Below are 14,469 nucleotides of genomic sequence, written 5' to 3'. Positions count from 1 at the left end.
TTGATAAAGGGGGGGGGGGGCTTTCGGGCAGGGGGGAAAGAATTACTATATTTTTGCATTTAAAGATGAAGCTTTTGCAAATTTGCTAAGAGTACGTATGTATTTTTTAACTTTAAATCCAGTTTAGAGGTATTTAGGTATCTTTTTCCTTCAGATTTGCTTTTGTGATGATTTGACTGGAAATGCTGTGGTGGTTACCTGCTGATTTAGCATGTGTCTTGCTAGGACTGAAAGTTGCACTGCTGGTAGACGATGTGGTGAAATTGCTCTTGGAGAGTCTGGAGGTGAGGTCCTGCCTGTGTATTCAAACACAAAGGTACATCCTGGCAGACCTCAGCTTCCCTTCCCATTTGCTGTGAAAGTGCTGGGTTTGAGATCCTGTAAGTGCAGACTTTCACCTATTTGTAGGCAGAAGTCTTCTGTGATGGAGTTTATGACCTCCACAACTCCTGATGGGCACTAAGAAAACGCTTTTTTTTTCTTCTACAGTTCATCTGGGCAGAGGACAGGATTTCCCAGCATTGTCCATATTGCACAGTCAGGGTTGGGGGATGCGTACAAAATGTTAGAGGTTTGTTGCAGACCTCAACATCTATGTTTTGTGATCCCTTTTCTACTGAGGAGCGGAAAAGAAAGGCCAAGCAACCAGGGAAAGTGTTATAGAAACTTTACAAAATGAACTTAAAAGGATGTTGGGTTTGCATACATAAGTATCCCAGTAGAAACATAGGAAATTATAACCATGTTCACCTTATCTCTGTCCTTTGAAATCTTCGCAGTGATTGTTTCCTATGCACTCTTAGATTAAACACAGAGTTGTGTATAAATAAAACTGGATATACTATTTCCCAATAAAAATGTAAGCAAAATATAAAATAATTCTAGTCCTATAGATATATTTTTTTGTTGTTCCTATTTCAGATTAGTGAAATTAAATAAGAAAAAACCCAGCATCCTGTTGATAGTATCCTAATGATTGTATTCCAAACTGATGCTGTGTATGTCAGTTACTTTATATAATAATAGAGCATGCTGGGTTTTACATGAGTTTTTGGAATACTACTTGTCCATCAGAAATTGTATGTAAATCTCTCTGCAGTTATTTTCAGACTGTGTTCTGGGCACTCTTCTGTATTTGCTAAGCAATTGTCTGGCAGTCCGCATTGAACTATTTGGGCATATGGTGTTGGCTCCTTTTCCTCATGTTTAGCTACTAATGGCATTACAAGAAGCCAAAATATATTAAGTACCCCTCTAATATTAATTATCTTGATGAGAAATTGCTGCAAATACTGTTAAAATTGCAGATGTGTACACATGATTTGTGATTAGTGTGAAGGCAAATCTGGGGAACAGAGTCAGAAATAAATCTGAGATTTGTGAAGGTCTGTTGAGATGCTGTTGCTGCTACAAAAAAAAAAAAGGCACTCCTGTGACCTGGTAACTTTGGAACAAAGGCATAGGGGACTTGATTCAAGGAATGCAAAATCTGGCATTACTTCTACTTTTGTAGTGCAGAAATAATTTCTGTCAAGTAAGACTGCTGGGTTCCTCTGAGCAAAGGTTTACAACCCTTAAAAAGCTCTTCCTGACACTAAGCAGTATCCCTTTTGTGCTTTTGAAGTGTACTAGAAAGACTTGCTAGTAGCATTGGTACTGATGAATGGAAAACAAAATTTACAACATCAGATACTTTTCTTTAAATTATTTCCCTTGTTGTTAGTTATTACGAAGCATTAGACTGCCACACTTGAATGTAATTAATGTAGTGAATGGTTTGTTAGGCACCATATGACCTTTTGTCTTGTTTAATTATAGAAGCTTAGTGCAGTGGTCTGTGTACAATATATACGGTTAAAATAATTGCTTTCAGACTTTTATCTGACCATGGTTATTTTTGGAGCAGCTGCATGCATGGCTTTTTCCTGAATTTTGCACTTTTTAGGTTCTCATTTGCAGTTATGCCACTACGTTTCCAATTTGTGTAACCAAAAAGAAGTTAGTTGCTGTGTGATCTTGTTGGTAGTAATGCAGTAATGAAGTTAAAATTACTTCTTCCAGTGGTGTTCTGTATCTTGAAAATTATTTTAAGAATGTAAAAGTAGCAGCATAGAACGAAATCTGTTCCATGAAGAATTTACAGTAAAGGGTTTGGATACAGCAAACTCTTATTCACGTGATTCATTGCATATATTAATTTCATAATAAATACTGTCTTCCTCCAGTAGAACTCATGCTGCCATAATTAGGGTACCAAGGCCATGTGAAAAGCTGAATAAAACTACCATATTATATCTGAGAATAATATAGAGAAAAAAACAAAACTGATACTAGGTATAAGTCTTATGACCGTTTTATATTTCAGATGCAGTCTTTTCTGTGGTGCAAGCATTGAAAACTGTTTTTTTCTTGATCAGTAACATTCTGGAGAAAAACAATGTTGAAAAGAAATTCAGCTTTATTTTTATTTGGCCTGAAAATTGTATGTAGATTATAAACAGTGCTTCGATACTTGGCCCTGAGGGCAATGCATGCCAAAATCATTATGTTTGTTGTATACATTTTACAAAGATTGCCTGTTTCTGGAGGGATAAATGCTGGAAGAGTTAAATGTCAGGGAGCTGTTGTCAGTATTCTTGATGAGGGTCCTTGACCTTGGGAACTTGCTCCTAACAGATGCTTTGACAGAGCCTGTTTGTCTACAAGCCTTCAAAGCCCTTTTCGATGCCAGTCGCTTTGGAGAGGCTAAATCTTCCACGTTGCCAAAGACTGCCAAAAATTCAGTGGGAGCTGAGGGAGTGCAGCAGCGCTGGGCTCTGGGACGTGTTGGTCCTTATTGCTGTTATATTTCGTTGAAGATGTGACCTTATAGCTGGATGTCTGTGTTACTGCATTGTGCTTTCTGGAAGGTTGCGCTTGAGGGATCCAAATGTAAAGAAAAGTAAATGTTATTCATTGTATAGATCTGCAGTTGTCATAGTGGTAGGATTCACCACAGGTTTTGTGCAATCCACTGTTTGTTGTATTAAATAGTATAAATCTATAGGAGATTAGGACGTTTTATAGCTAGAGTTGTGAAGTGGCTGTGAGTGCTCTCTGGAGACTGAACGCAAAATCATGTGAACCAAATGGCTGTTAACTGGGAAAAGCAGAGTTTCTTCTTTCCCTGTGCTATGTGTCGGTCTGGGTGCAAGATAAGTGACCAACCAGGTGTAGAGGACTTTGTGACATGTGGTGGTTTGTTCTGCAGCTTTTCAAATCCATTGTGTTATTCAAGGAGCCGAGGGTCCAAAGGGTGTAAAATTAGATATGGGATCTTTATAGGATCCTCGGTTTAAAGTAACTCTGCTATGCTAAGTTCTCTAATAAATTTTGGTAGTGAAGCTGCCTTTCAGCCCATTGCTGGAAGGATAACTATTGGTCTGGTCACTGTCATATCTGTTCCTCAACAAAGGCTCTGATCCTTTTCCTACGAAATACCAAGTCTCTTCCCCACCAGTGATGTGTTCTCTGAAGGACAGGAACCAAAGTAAACACCTTTAATCTATAGATACTCAATGATGTATTCTATGATAATGGTACAAAATGCCTGCATTCTTCAGGTATTTGCATAGCCAAGAAGTGCAGAATTTGACCTTTTATGAGTAAAATGCATCCACAAAGTCATCTTCATAGAAATCATCAGACTGGTTCCTCGGTAAGATGCTAGTCCAAAACACTGTTTCAATGCAATGCCTTGCGAATCTGGAAAATGTTGTTGACATTTTATAATTCAGTATGCAGAGAGGACTTGTTCAGCTCCGAGCTGGTAAGGGGAGATCGTGCCTTCCACCCTGAGGCTGAGGCAGTGAACGCGGGTCAGTAACAAATGAAAGCTGCAAACATCTGATGGCTGTTCAGTCACCTGTGAAATGTGGTTTCTAATAGACAGGTTTCCGCAGCACTGAAGCAGCCGTCGCAATTAGCTGAGCAGAGCCTGCCCCCTTGTCGAAGGACTCGTTAGAGTGGCTAACAAGCACATCATGCCTCGTCTTAGCCTAAAAACCATCCTGCCAGTTAAGTGTTTCCAAACACTTCCAGCACAGGGAAGTGTGATTGCTAATCGTGCTCCGTCTGCTTGTGGAGAGAGTGTGTTTTATTGCTGGCACTGTTAGCCTGTCTCTCCTATAAAGGCTTAATCCGTAAAAGCAGAAAGAAGTAGAGCGCACAGCTGAGTTGATCAGGTCCTGGCTCAGCTGAAGTTGCTTGCAGACTCTTCAAAGCCGTCACTGGTTTTGGGTGTCAGCCTGTGGAAGCATTTTAGAGGGCACACTGTATCTCCCAGTGAAGCTAATCATGTCCAGACTTGATTGTAGTTACTGACAAATTGCCTGAGAAGTTGGTGATTAATTTTAACAAATGAGTTTCCTTTGAATGTATGCTCATGCATGCCAATTATAACAGTATGCCTATGATAAAATTGTGGTTTTTTTTCTTTGTTTAAACTTCAGCTGTGCTAGTGACTGATTATTTTTTCCAGTGTCTTTAAACACCTATGTTTTATGGTGAGTATCATTGTGGGAGGGGAAAAAAACAAACAAAACAAGTGCTCAGTATTCCCCCATATAGAATAAATACCAATGAAATGTTGACATGGGTTGCAAAATATTTCCAAGCACTTAAGAAGCATTTGATATCTTCTACCATATAGTCTAGAAGGTCTCTAGTGTCTTCAGCAAACTCGAGGCCCGATCTCTGGTCCCCTAAATTCAGTTAGAGGTCTCGCACTGAATTTAGGTAGGCTTTGGATCTAGACGCATGCAATTTCTTGTTTGTATTCCAGCTGCAGGCTCTTATCAACAGGAGATAATAAACTTGGATGGTAGGAAGCAAATCTCTTGGGAAGCATACATGCGTTAGGTCATATTTTGATATATTGAAGAAGTTGGTTTTAAAACAAAGCCTGCTTGGGCTAAGTATGTCACAAGGCATTACAGAAGAAGCATTAAGAATAAGAGGAATGCAGGAATTTATTGGAAAAAAAAAATGTGTACTGTTGTTATTGAAGAAAGCACTGTACAGCATAGGGTCTTCCTAAAATCTTTAGTACTAGCAGAGAAATTACATTATATCTGCATAAACAAGCATTATTTCTTAAGAACACAGATGTGGTTTATGGGGAAATCAAATAGTGACATGCTTTTAAACATTTAACTCGATATAACACAGTGTATGGAGATGCAAGGCCATGCTCTGACTACGTTGGCTCCACACACAGACCTTGTACTAGTGCTGCTGAAGGGCACAGAATATGAAGAGCGGTTTTACACTGCTGAGTTTGCATGACGGTAGCTGTGTGATGTTGACATTTGCTTTATAATATGCCACCTTTTTCCAGAAGCTTATCATTCACCCATAAAACATGTGTTCTGATTTAAAGCGTAGTTTAAAGGTCTGCTTAAAGGAAGGAGAAGTTTTACTAAATATAAAAATGATTACTTTGACAAAGTGGTGATTTTTTTTCCTTTTTTTTTCTTTCCTTTTTGAACATACATAACTCTCAATAGCCTTAGATTTAAAAGACATTTAGGAAAAGATATTTAGAAAACTGGAAGTCCCTTAAAAGATTGTTTCTTTCATTATCTTGACAAACCTTGAAAAGTAGTTTCTGTGCCTGCGTAGTGATTATGTTTCAGAAACAGTTCTTAAGGATTTTATTATGTGCTGAAACATATGTTTATAAAAAAGACTATAACCTGGTGGAAAAAGTGTCTTATAATAATAAACCTGTCGATGGGCCATATGCTGCCATCAGTATGTTTGAAAAAATAAATTCTTATACAAGTGTTAAGTAAGTTTACAGCCCAAGTGTTAAGTTAGGGTCAGACTGTGACTGGTCCTCTGTGGATTGATGTGGGGAGGAAAGTGCCTGCAGATCCTCCTCATGCTCTTTTCATTAGCTCATGCAGCGGCCCCTGGAGCTGGTGAGGTAGAATACCTTTCCAAAGGGCAGGAGGGGTTGCTCCTGGCAGGAGCTCTGTGGGAGACTGGAGAAGTCCTCCTCCTGCAGCTTTCTTTGGAGCTCCATATGCTTGTGCTGATCCACTGCAGGGCTGTGTATAAACTTGACTGAGCTTTGCATGGTCTTTCCTGAGAAGAGCAAACCTTTGAGGCAGAATCAGAGAATCATAGAATGGTTGGAAGGGACCAAAGATCATCTAGTTTCAACCCCCCTGCCATAGGCAGGGACAGTTTCCATTAGATGAGGTTGCTCAAAGTCTCATCCAGGCTGGTCTTGATTATCCACATTTAAAAGATGATGGAACAGATAGATATAGGAGCTCTGATAAATACACAACTGGATGAGAAGTGTGGATAAAACTTCAGTTCTTCCTATTTATGTGTCATTTATATTTTATGGGTTTTGTGTGTGCGTGTGCTCATCTCACAGCTTCTTTAAATGTAGGTGGTTGCAAAGCCTTTTGTTTCTGAAGAGCAAAAGTAAGTTGCAGTAGGTCAAAGAATGTCATTCTTGAAAGGCACTTCTGTGTGGGATCGATGTTTGGTAAATGTAGACACTTTCAAGTCTATTCTGCTTTCAATGCACTCGCATAACTCCTATGAATGGGAGTCATGCATGTGTGCATCTCCAAAAGAATAGGCCTCTTTGTAACTGAGGCACTTTCTGTGTAGAAACATACTTCACTCAGAAGTGTTTTTAATGTCCTAATGTTTTCCACCACTGATCAGCTGTGCACTGCTTATTTTCCTGGTGACTCTGCAGGTGATAGTCATTGTCAAAGGAAATGTCAAAGATTACGGAGAATTGTTTAAAGTAGTTGACCATGCCGAAGGCTGTGTCAAGAGATGCATGAGGTTGCTATAGTATCCGTTGTCAAAATCAAGATTGTGAACAGAGCAGTTCCCACCAGGAGCAAATTCCTTACTCAGAATCTTTCCAGGGTTCATCAAAGCTTTTAGTTTGCTTAGGGGAAATTTGCTTCTTGGGGGCTGAGATCTTCCCCCTGGGTTTCCTGCCCAGAAGTTTAATGAGGTATATTGTGTCTATGTGTACGAGGCTCCCAGTCTGCAAGAGGCTCTTGGAAACCGAGGGAGAAGAGCAAAGAGAGGGAGTAAGCTGCAGAAGCACCCAGACCCCTGCAAGAAGTTTGCAACTGTTGTGGAATTGAAAAATAGATTGAATCAGGAAACCATGGAGAAGGGGAGATTTGGGAGTTACGGGGATGTTCTTTGGGAAAATAAGGCTAAGTGAGGGTTGAAGGAATGGTAAACAGACAATACAAAGTCTGGGGAGGAAACCGTCTGTGCGTGGTGTGTGCTTAGCTTTCCAAGAGGTACTTTGGTACTGGCAAAGCTTGGAAGCACCCTTGAACCATTTCTCTTCAGCCTGGAGAAACAGAGCTCCCCCATGGAGACTGTAAAGTCTAGCCAAGTTCTTACATCCCACTGGACCTGAGGGAAGGGTCTTGAGCTTCGGCACTGCCTCCTGAGCATAGCTGATGAGGTGATGAAGGAGGCTGAAGTGGGCCAGACTGGCTTGCCTACAGTATATACAAGCCAACATGTGGTGTTAACAACTGCAGTGCTCAGAATTTGCACAAACCCACATTTAGTAATAAAATAGCCTGCAACTAGTCAAAGGCACCAGTAGTAGCCAAGCAAATTTGGAATGTCTAAGCCAACCATTTTTAAGTTATGACGAGCCAAAAAAAATTAGGATACAGTCCAAGAAATGTAGAACACCTCACTTTTCTGGAACTCTCATATCTCCAAGATGCCTTGGCTGATCTACCTCAAACTTTCCAGAGAAGCTTTCCTTGGCACAAGATCGTGACTGTGAAATTTCATGTGACTGGGTTTTACTTTGTTGAAGTTATGAAGGTTAAAACTGGAGCCTGTTATAGAAAGCTAATCTCTCTGTTAGAAATATTTCTGCATAGTGGATATTCATTCCATCTTAATTGTTCACTGCTATTTCTTGTTCGGGCCAACTGTATTTCTACTATTGATTTTTTTTTTTATTATTATTTTCTTTTTTAAAGCATAAATTTAGGGCAGTGTAGCTTGGAGCCAAATGGTGTATGGCTGTGTACAGGCAAATGTGGTGAGACAGAAACATTAGCCCTGTATCCATACGAGGAGGAGTCACAGTTTGAAACCTGCTTCCACCTTGCTATAAGTGGAGAGAGATTTTTGGAGTGTCTGGTTTGAGAGCTCACTGTTTAATATAGCTTTTTACCTCTCTGCTTGGCAAAAGGGAGTCTCTCTGTCAGCCTAGTTATTTTCTTGAGTATAAAAAGTATAAGTTAAAAAAATAGTTTTTCTTTTTGGTTTTTAAAATCTCATTGATGGCCATCTTGTCCTTCAGTTCCGAGTTTCCTTGGTAGCAGCTCCTGCCATGGAAAGCCATGAAGGTGGCAATAGCCTAAGATTGGCAGCAATTTTTTCCATGTTTGTTCTTGAGCAACTCTTCCTTATGTCCAAACAACTGTAGCCTGAGGCATTTAGCTGCTAAAACTGCAAAATTTAAGATAGGCATTAAAAATACAGAGAAAATGTTCATGGGCCTTAAAGTGCCTCTTATTTCTTAAGTTGGGGGTGCCCTGGCTGTAATTTCTTTCTATGTGGGAATGAGACCTGGTTATGTACCATCCCTTTCTTCCACTCTCAGTGCTGGTTCCTGGATGATGTGAAGACCAGAACAAGCCATTGCAGATACGTACTATTGTTATATGAAGCCAAACAGATGACAATGAGGAAAAGCCTCCAAATATGCTGTAGTTAAAGACACTGAATTAATTTGACTGAGTCACTTTATAGTCAGAGTGAGCAGGGCTGGAACAGATGTCAAGCTGGAATGAGCCTTCACCCTGAAGCAGCAGTTGCGAGTGTTTAAAGTTATTGCTTGATTGTATTTTTCTTTCCAGGGCTAAAGTTTAAAAGCACCAGGAGAAGCTCAGCGGAAGTCCAGAGGTGCTGCTTTCTGAAGAGACAAAGTGCCGTGGATCACTGTTTGTTAAGACTATTTCAGGCAGGATCTCTCCTCTAAGGTCTGCATTTCACGAGGCCAGGAGGTGCTCCATGTATGCGCAAGGCACAGTCTTTGTGCTGTTTGCTGTCTGTACTGATGTTAGCATGTGTACTGGAGGGAGTTGTTTGTCAAGATTATCATGGGTTAATTCCTGAAAGGGTGTGCCTGTGTAAAATACCTATCAGAAGATTTTCTCTTTGCTCAGGCATTTTATTATTAGGAGCACTAAAAAGGCCAACAGAGCCAGCTAAAAATCAATCTGCCACTATATAGACAGCCAATGGGAAGAATGCAGGATGGGTGTAATGAGATCACAGCTACTTAAACCAGTGATCAGATATGCTGCTACGTTCTGCAAAAGCTGCAAGCAGTAGAGAAACCCTGCTGAAAACTCCTGAACCACGGAATAAAAATAATTAAGCCTTGCAGTCACTGGGATATGCATTGCTCTTGCAAGGTTGTCATGATAAATAAGGGCATAGCTACTGCATACACACTGTACTCACGGAATTTTGCTTTTGTCATGTGTGACACAGAGACTCTTATTTATTTATTTATTTTTAATATCAACTACTTGCAATTGAAAATGCCCTGAGGATTCTTCATGTGGTGAATCCATAGCTATCAAAAAGGCCAAAGCCATAGCTATCAAAAAGGAAATGGAAAGCAAGATGTATAGGTATGAGTATGTATCTTATGATTACTGAGCTAGCTCAAGCATCACTGCACGTCTCTGTAGCGCTCTGCATAGAGACTTCCTGAATGATTTCTTCAGTAAGCAGGGCCAGAGTGGAAGAGATCACCCTAATGAATTTTTATCTTCTTGGCATTTCTAGCAATAGTGTGTCTGCACTCTTCAGACTGCTGAACTGCAAAGCTTTGAGTTACTACTGGTGTTGTTTCATCCAGTGCCTGCGGATGAAAGTTTCCAAGGAGTTTCATAAACTTACTGCACAAGATGATAGAAGGGACAGAAAACTGCATAGCCTGTAACACTGCAATGTTACAGCATTGTCTACTGCTGCAGTGAGCCCCAACTGTGCTTGGAAGGTCTCAGGCATACCAGTACCATGGCTAATCAGGGAATCAGCCAATAGTAATTCATAGCCTTGACTACTGAGTAATTCAGCATGGCTAAGATAGACATCTGATCCAGCTCGAGAAACTCAGTAAAGCCAAGTCCTCTCTCTACAGTGCTGTTTGTTAGTGCTGCTTTAACCCTGTTTCTGAACTTGCATATTTATTTTCTAAACAATAATTAAATGGTATGACATTTGAAATAAAACCCCCATTCATTCCTTGATTTTATTTCCTTATTTACTGACTTTGAACATTTTAAGTAAATAAGGCAGTAATCTTAACAGCTGGACAATGGTACGGCTATGCAGAGACGATCATAAAATCATAGCTGTTAGATGGACTGTACTGGGGTTTCATAACTCAAAGCTATAGTGTAAGTGCAGAATGCAGCCGGTAAGTATATGTCATAGATTATGAAGTCTTCCTTGCCGTGCTACTGGATTAGTCAACCTCGGTCCTTAGGAACCCCTTCGTATGTGATCCCTCCCCCATGTTGTTTGGAATCGGCTGTAAAGGAGAAGTGTGGTCAGTAACAGCACAGCAACAGGAGGATTGCTTGTGACCTCAGACCATTAGTTTCTCAGAAAGTAATATGTGATACCACATCAGCTCCACTGTGGTTTTGGGTTATAAACTCAAATTGAATTTTTCATTCAGATCTGCTAAAGAAAACAGTTACATTTTTGTTCTTTGAAATGGAATACCTTTCTAACCAGAATGAGGTGAATAGTTTCCAGCCATCTGAAGTGAGGTTACAAAAGAAGAAAATTTCAAGTTCCATGCGTTAGAAGGACTCTGGAAAATGTCAAATGACTTGGAAACAGGCATGCTGAATAAAAGCGTCATCAAGATAAAGGCAGATTGGGTCAAGACTTATAGCAAGGATGACAGGTTTGTAGGTCTTGGAGATAGTTCAGAATAGGAATGCTGGTCCTCCTGAGGTTTCTGAAATCAAGAGGTGGTTATAGTGACATGGTAATGCTGGAAAAAAACACACAACTGTAATCTGGAGTCACTAGTCAGCTGTTGTGGCTGAGATGCTGAAGAAATAGTAGCTATAGAGAGAGTTCTATAGAGTACGTAAAGTGTATATTATATTAACAATGTTAAATTTTCCAAGAAAGACAGTGCTTTTAGAAAGCAAATGTCATGTACTAAAAGTGTGCCTGTTTCTTACAACAGTGTGCTTGGCGGAGAAGTGATGGATTAGAATTCACATGTGCTTGGGTTCTCTGGCTGCTGGAGAGGAAACTGTGCATGGTACCTACTGACAGAAACGCTGGCTCCTCCATAGCGTGCCCTTGGGCATGTTCTGTTTAAATGGCTTGAAAATATGTGATTATTCTTTATGTGCTTGTCCATACTCTGTATGGAGACGGTGACATTTACAGTGTCTGCAGTCTGGAATATTGCTTTTGCCCTAGCTTTTAATGGTTATCTCTGTTTATGGAAAAAAAATTAACAGAGGCCTTGGCATAATGATGGCATGGAAGGTTTAACGGACACAAATCATTACCTGCACGTGGTGATAAAGTTAGAATACACTTCAAAGAGATCAAGATTTTCATTTGTTTGATCAGATCCATAGAAATTCTTTTCCTTTAATTTCTCTTCCCTCATGGCATAAAACCATTCAAGGCTGCTTGTTCTTTCATCAGAAATGATTCAGACCTGAGGGACACTTGTAATTTGGAAGTAATTAGTAAATAAGTCAGATAAATACTATCCATTGAGAATTGTGAAGGCACATTGGACAGGATTCATCAAGAGCTGTATCAAATTCTAACAATTAAAGCTTAAAAAAATTATCAGTAGTTAGTATGATAAATCCATTTCATCATAAATTAGTTCACTGTTAATTTTCACTGCTTTCTGAGCAGTTTGAAGAGATTTTGCAATCTCAAAAAGTGGTTAAAAAAGAAGAATTTCTGTAGAAGTTATAGCATCTTTAGACTAAACTGCGATTGTATCCAGCTAACTGATTTGTAATATGAACCTGTGGTGTTAGTATTTATGTGCAAAAGCAGTCAGTAAAGTTATGCCCATGGACATTAGGTCTGAAGCTCCGGTTACTCCATTCTTGCCAACTAACTTTAAGTATTATTATTACTTTTTTTTCTTCTGGAATACAACATACTGTCTATCTGCTTGTTTAAGAAAAGTCCAATGGTGCTCATTTTTGTATGTAGCAGACAAAAAAACCAACTTGTGGGACTGCTGTTACTGCTCACAAATGGGCTCTCAAAGTGGGAAAGCAGAATGCGAGGTACAAGCTGTTTTTGAATAAATGTTGCTTGTAAGTAGACTAGTCTACTAAACAGTTCTTGTTCTTAATTGGTCTTTAAATCTTTATAGTCCTCTATGTAAATTTCACTTCAGAACTGTAAGATGCTACAGGATTATACTGTGGCTTTGTAGCAGCGTAGGGATAGGGTTATGTGAACATACAGGGCTGCACCATGCCTTCGTGGGGAACAGAGAGTCTCATAACCTGATGTCTCTCACAATCCCACACGGTATAGCTGAGGTGATACCAGGTTCCATATTTGAGGTTTTATGGATTTTTGTTTCATACAATTCGCTGTAGTTACTGGAAATACTGTGAAATTATACAAGGCAAAGATAATTAAAATGAAGTACAAGTTAATACAAATTCAGGAAATATACTATACTGTACCTATATTGTGTTCTATTGAATTGGTGTAGTTTTCTAATTCAGTTAACCAAAGTAGTTGTAGTAGTTGGTAGATCTACTAGTAATAACAGATTTCCTACTAGTGAGTGTGGATTACCAGCACTTTGCTGAAATACGTCATGTCCAACTACAGAATCACACAAATCTTACTCTTTTGCCACATTTCCTAAAGCACAGCAGATCAGACACAGGAGAATGTTTTTGTGCAGATTACTGAAAAAATCTGAGAAATTTGAAGTAGATTGTAGACAGATAATGACCAGAGCAAGAGTTTCATCACTGCTTGATGTCATTTATGCTTGCTGCCAGTAAACCTTTGTGTTTTTATACTCACACTTAGCATGAACTTCAATGTGTTTTTCTCCAATAATTAAAAAAAAAAAGTGAGAAAATTTTGCTCTGCTTGCCGTCGTGTCGGACAGCACACCCATACCTGCTCTACTATTTTTAACTATAAAACATCACCATCAACATTATTGACTTGAAATATAGATGCAAATATAATTATCAAAATGGTAAAAATATTGAGCATGAGCTCTTAATTCAGGCTAAATCCTAGTTTATTCATTTTTGTCTCTGAGCAGAACTGAGGCAGGACTGAAAACCATCAGCAAAATAGGTTTGATAGGATTGGGTGTTGCTAAGGAGTCCATCTATGTTAAAACAAAGATTTCTTTCTCAGAACATTCTCTTTGTGCTGGCAGAGAAAACCTTTTCCTGATTGATTTAGGGCAGTGAACTGGCTTCACTTTATTACTTGCTCTGTGCATTTAGCACTTAAAAGCTGCAGACGTGGATTGGGGCTCTACTATGCTAGGCAAGGGGCAAAAACACGAGGAAATTAGTCTCCATCCTTACCAACTTTTTTCTTGATTCTGCAAATGGTTGGTGTCAGTGTTGCTGATGACCTTCCAAAGTGGCAGATGGTGCCCTGGAGAGGGAAAACTTATGTTTTCTGGGAAGGCCACAAACCTGAAGAAAGGTAAGAACTAGCACTCCCCCAGCTATTCCTTGCAACAGCCAGGAGGGAGCCTGTGGGTACATAGCTGACAACATGTCATAATGGAAAGAAGAGGGAAAAAGACTTAGATGCTCCTGGCATCTTCCTGAGAGGATGGAAGAAGGTTGCATGTCATCCATGGCTTGAGGGAGCTGCTTCTCTTTGTGGGGCATCCTCCTCCCTGCTGGGACAGTGACCCCTTCCCTTTCCTTCCCTCCCTCTTTTCTCTGAGAGAATTACGTTCTTCTAAGCAGAGCATGCAAAAGATAGGCAGCATTTTTGCATATCTTGGCCACTTAAAGGCAATTTCAAAAGGAGGTCTCTTTAATGAAATCAGCAGTATTTCAAAGGACTGCCTGTTGGCTGAAAACCAAAGGCAATGTAGCAAGCATTTGAAATCCTAGCAAATATTTCTATGAAAATTTTGTGAATTCCACCTGTTGAAGAGTTGCAGGAAAGGAATATTTTACATGTATACTGCTTAGCTTCAGACTTTAAAGACAATATTTATATGGAGACTTTTCCCTGTGTATGTAAAGGCATGTCAAATACCTCTGCCAACTGTCTCAGTAGGAAATAAGTATTCTATTTCTCTACCTTTTATATTTCTCAGATTCATCTGTAGTAGCCTGTAGATCTAACAATGCAATGTTTTAGATTGCA

General features: G+C 39.6%; 1 protein-coding gene across 9 annotated transcripts in view; it reads left to right on the top strand.

Moving 5' to 3' along the window:
• Window positions 1-14,469, top strand: part of ST6GAL2 (ST6 beta-galactoside alpha-2,6-sialyltransferase 2) — a 179,394-nt gene that overhangs the window by 130,700 nt on the left and 34,225 nt on the right. Inside the window, exon 2 of one of the 9 annotated variants that reach the window (XM_083821530.1) lies at window positions 8,928-9,050. The exons of 7 other annotated variants lie outside the window; for them this stretch is intronic. The gene's annotated coding sequence lies outside the window, so the exon portion shown is untranslated. Of the gene's footprint in view, window positions 1-21; window positions 9,051-14,469 lie in introns of those variants that run through there. One more of the 9 variants, XM_083821537.1, reaches the window with a different exon arrangement.

Source organism: Anser anser (assembly GCF_964211835.1).
Source record: "Anser anser genome assembly, chromosome: 1".
Lineage (NCBI taxonomy): Eukaryota > Metazoa > Chordata > Aves > Anseriformes > Anatidae > Anser > Anser anser.
Note: the sequence above shows the minus strand (reverse complement) of the source record. Positions and strands in the feature narration are given on the sequence as shown.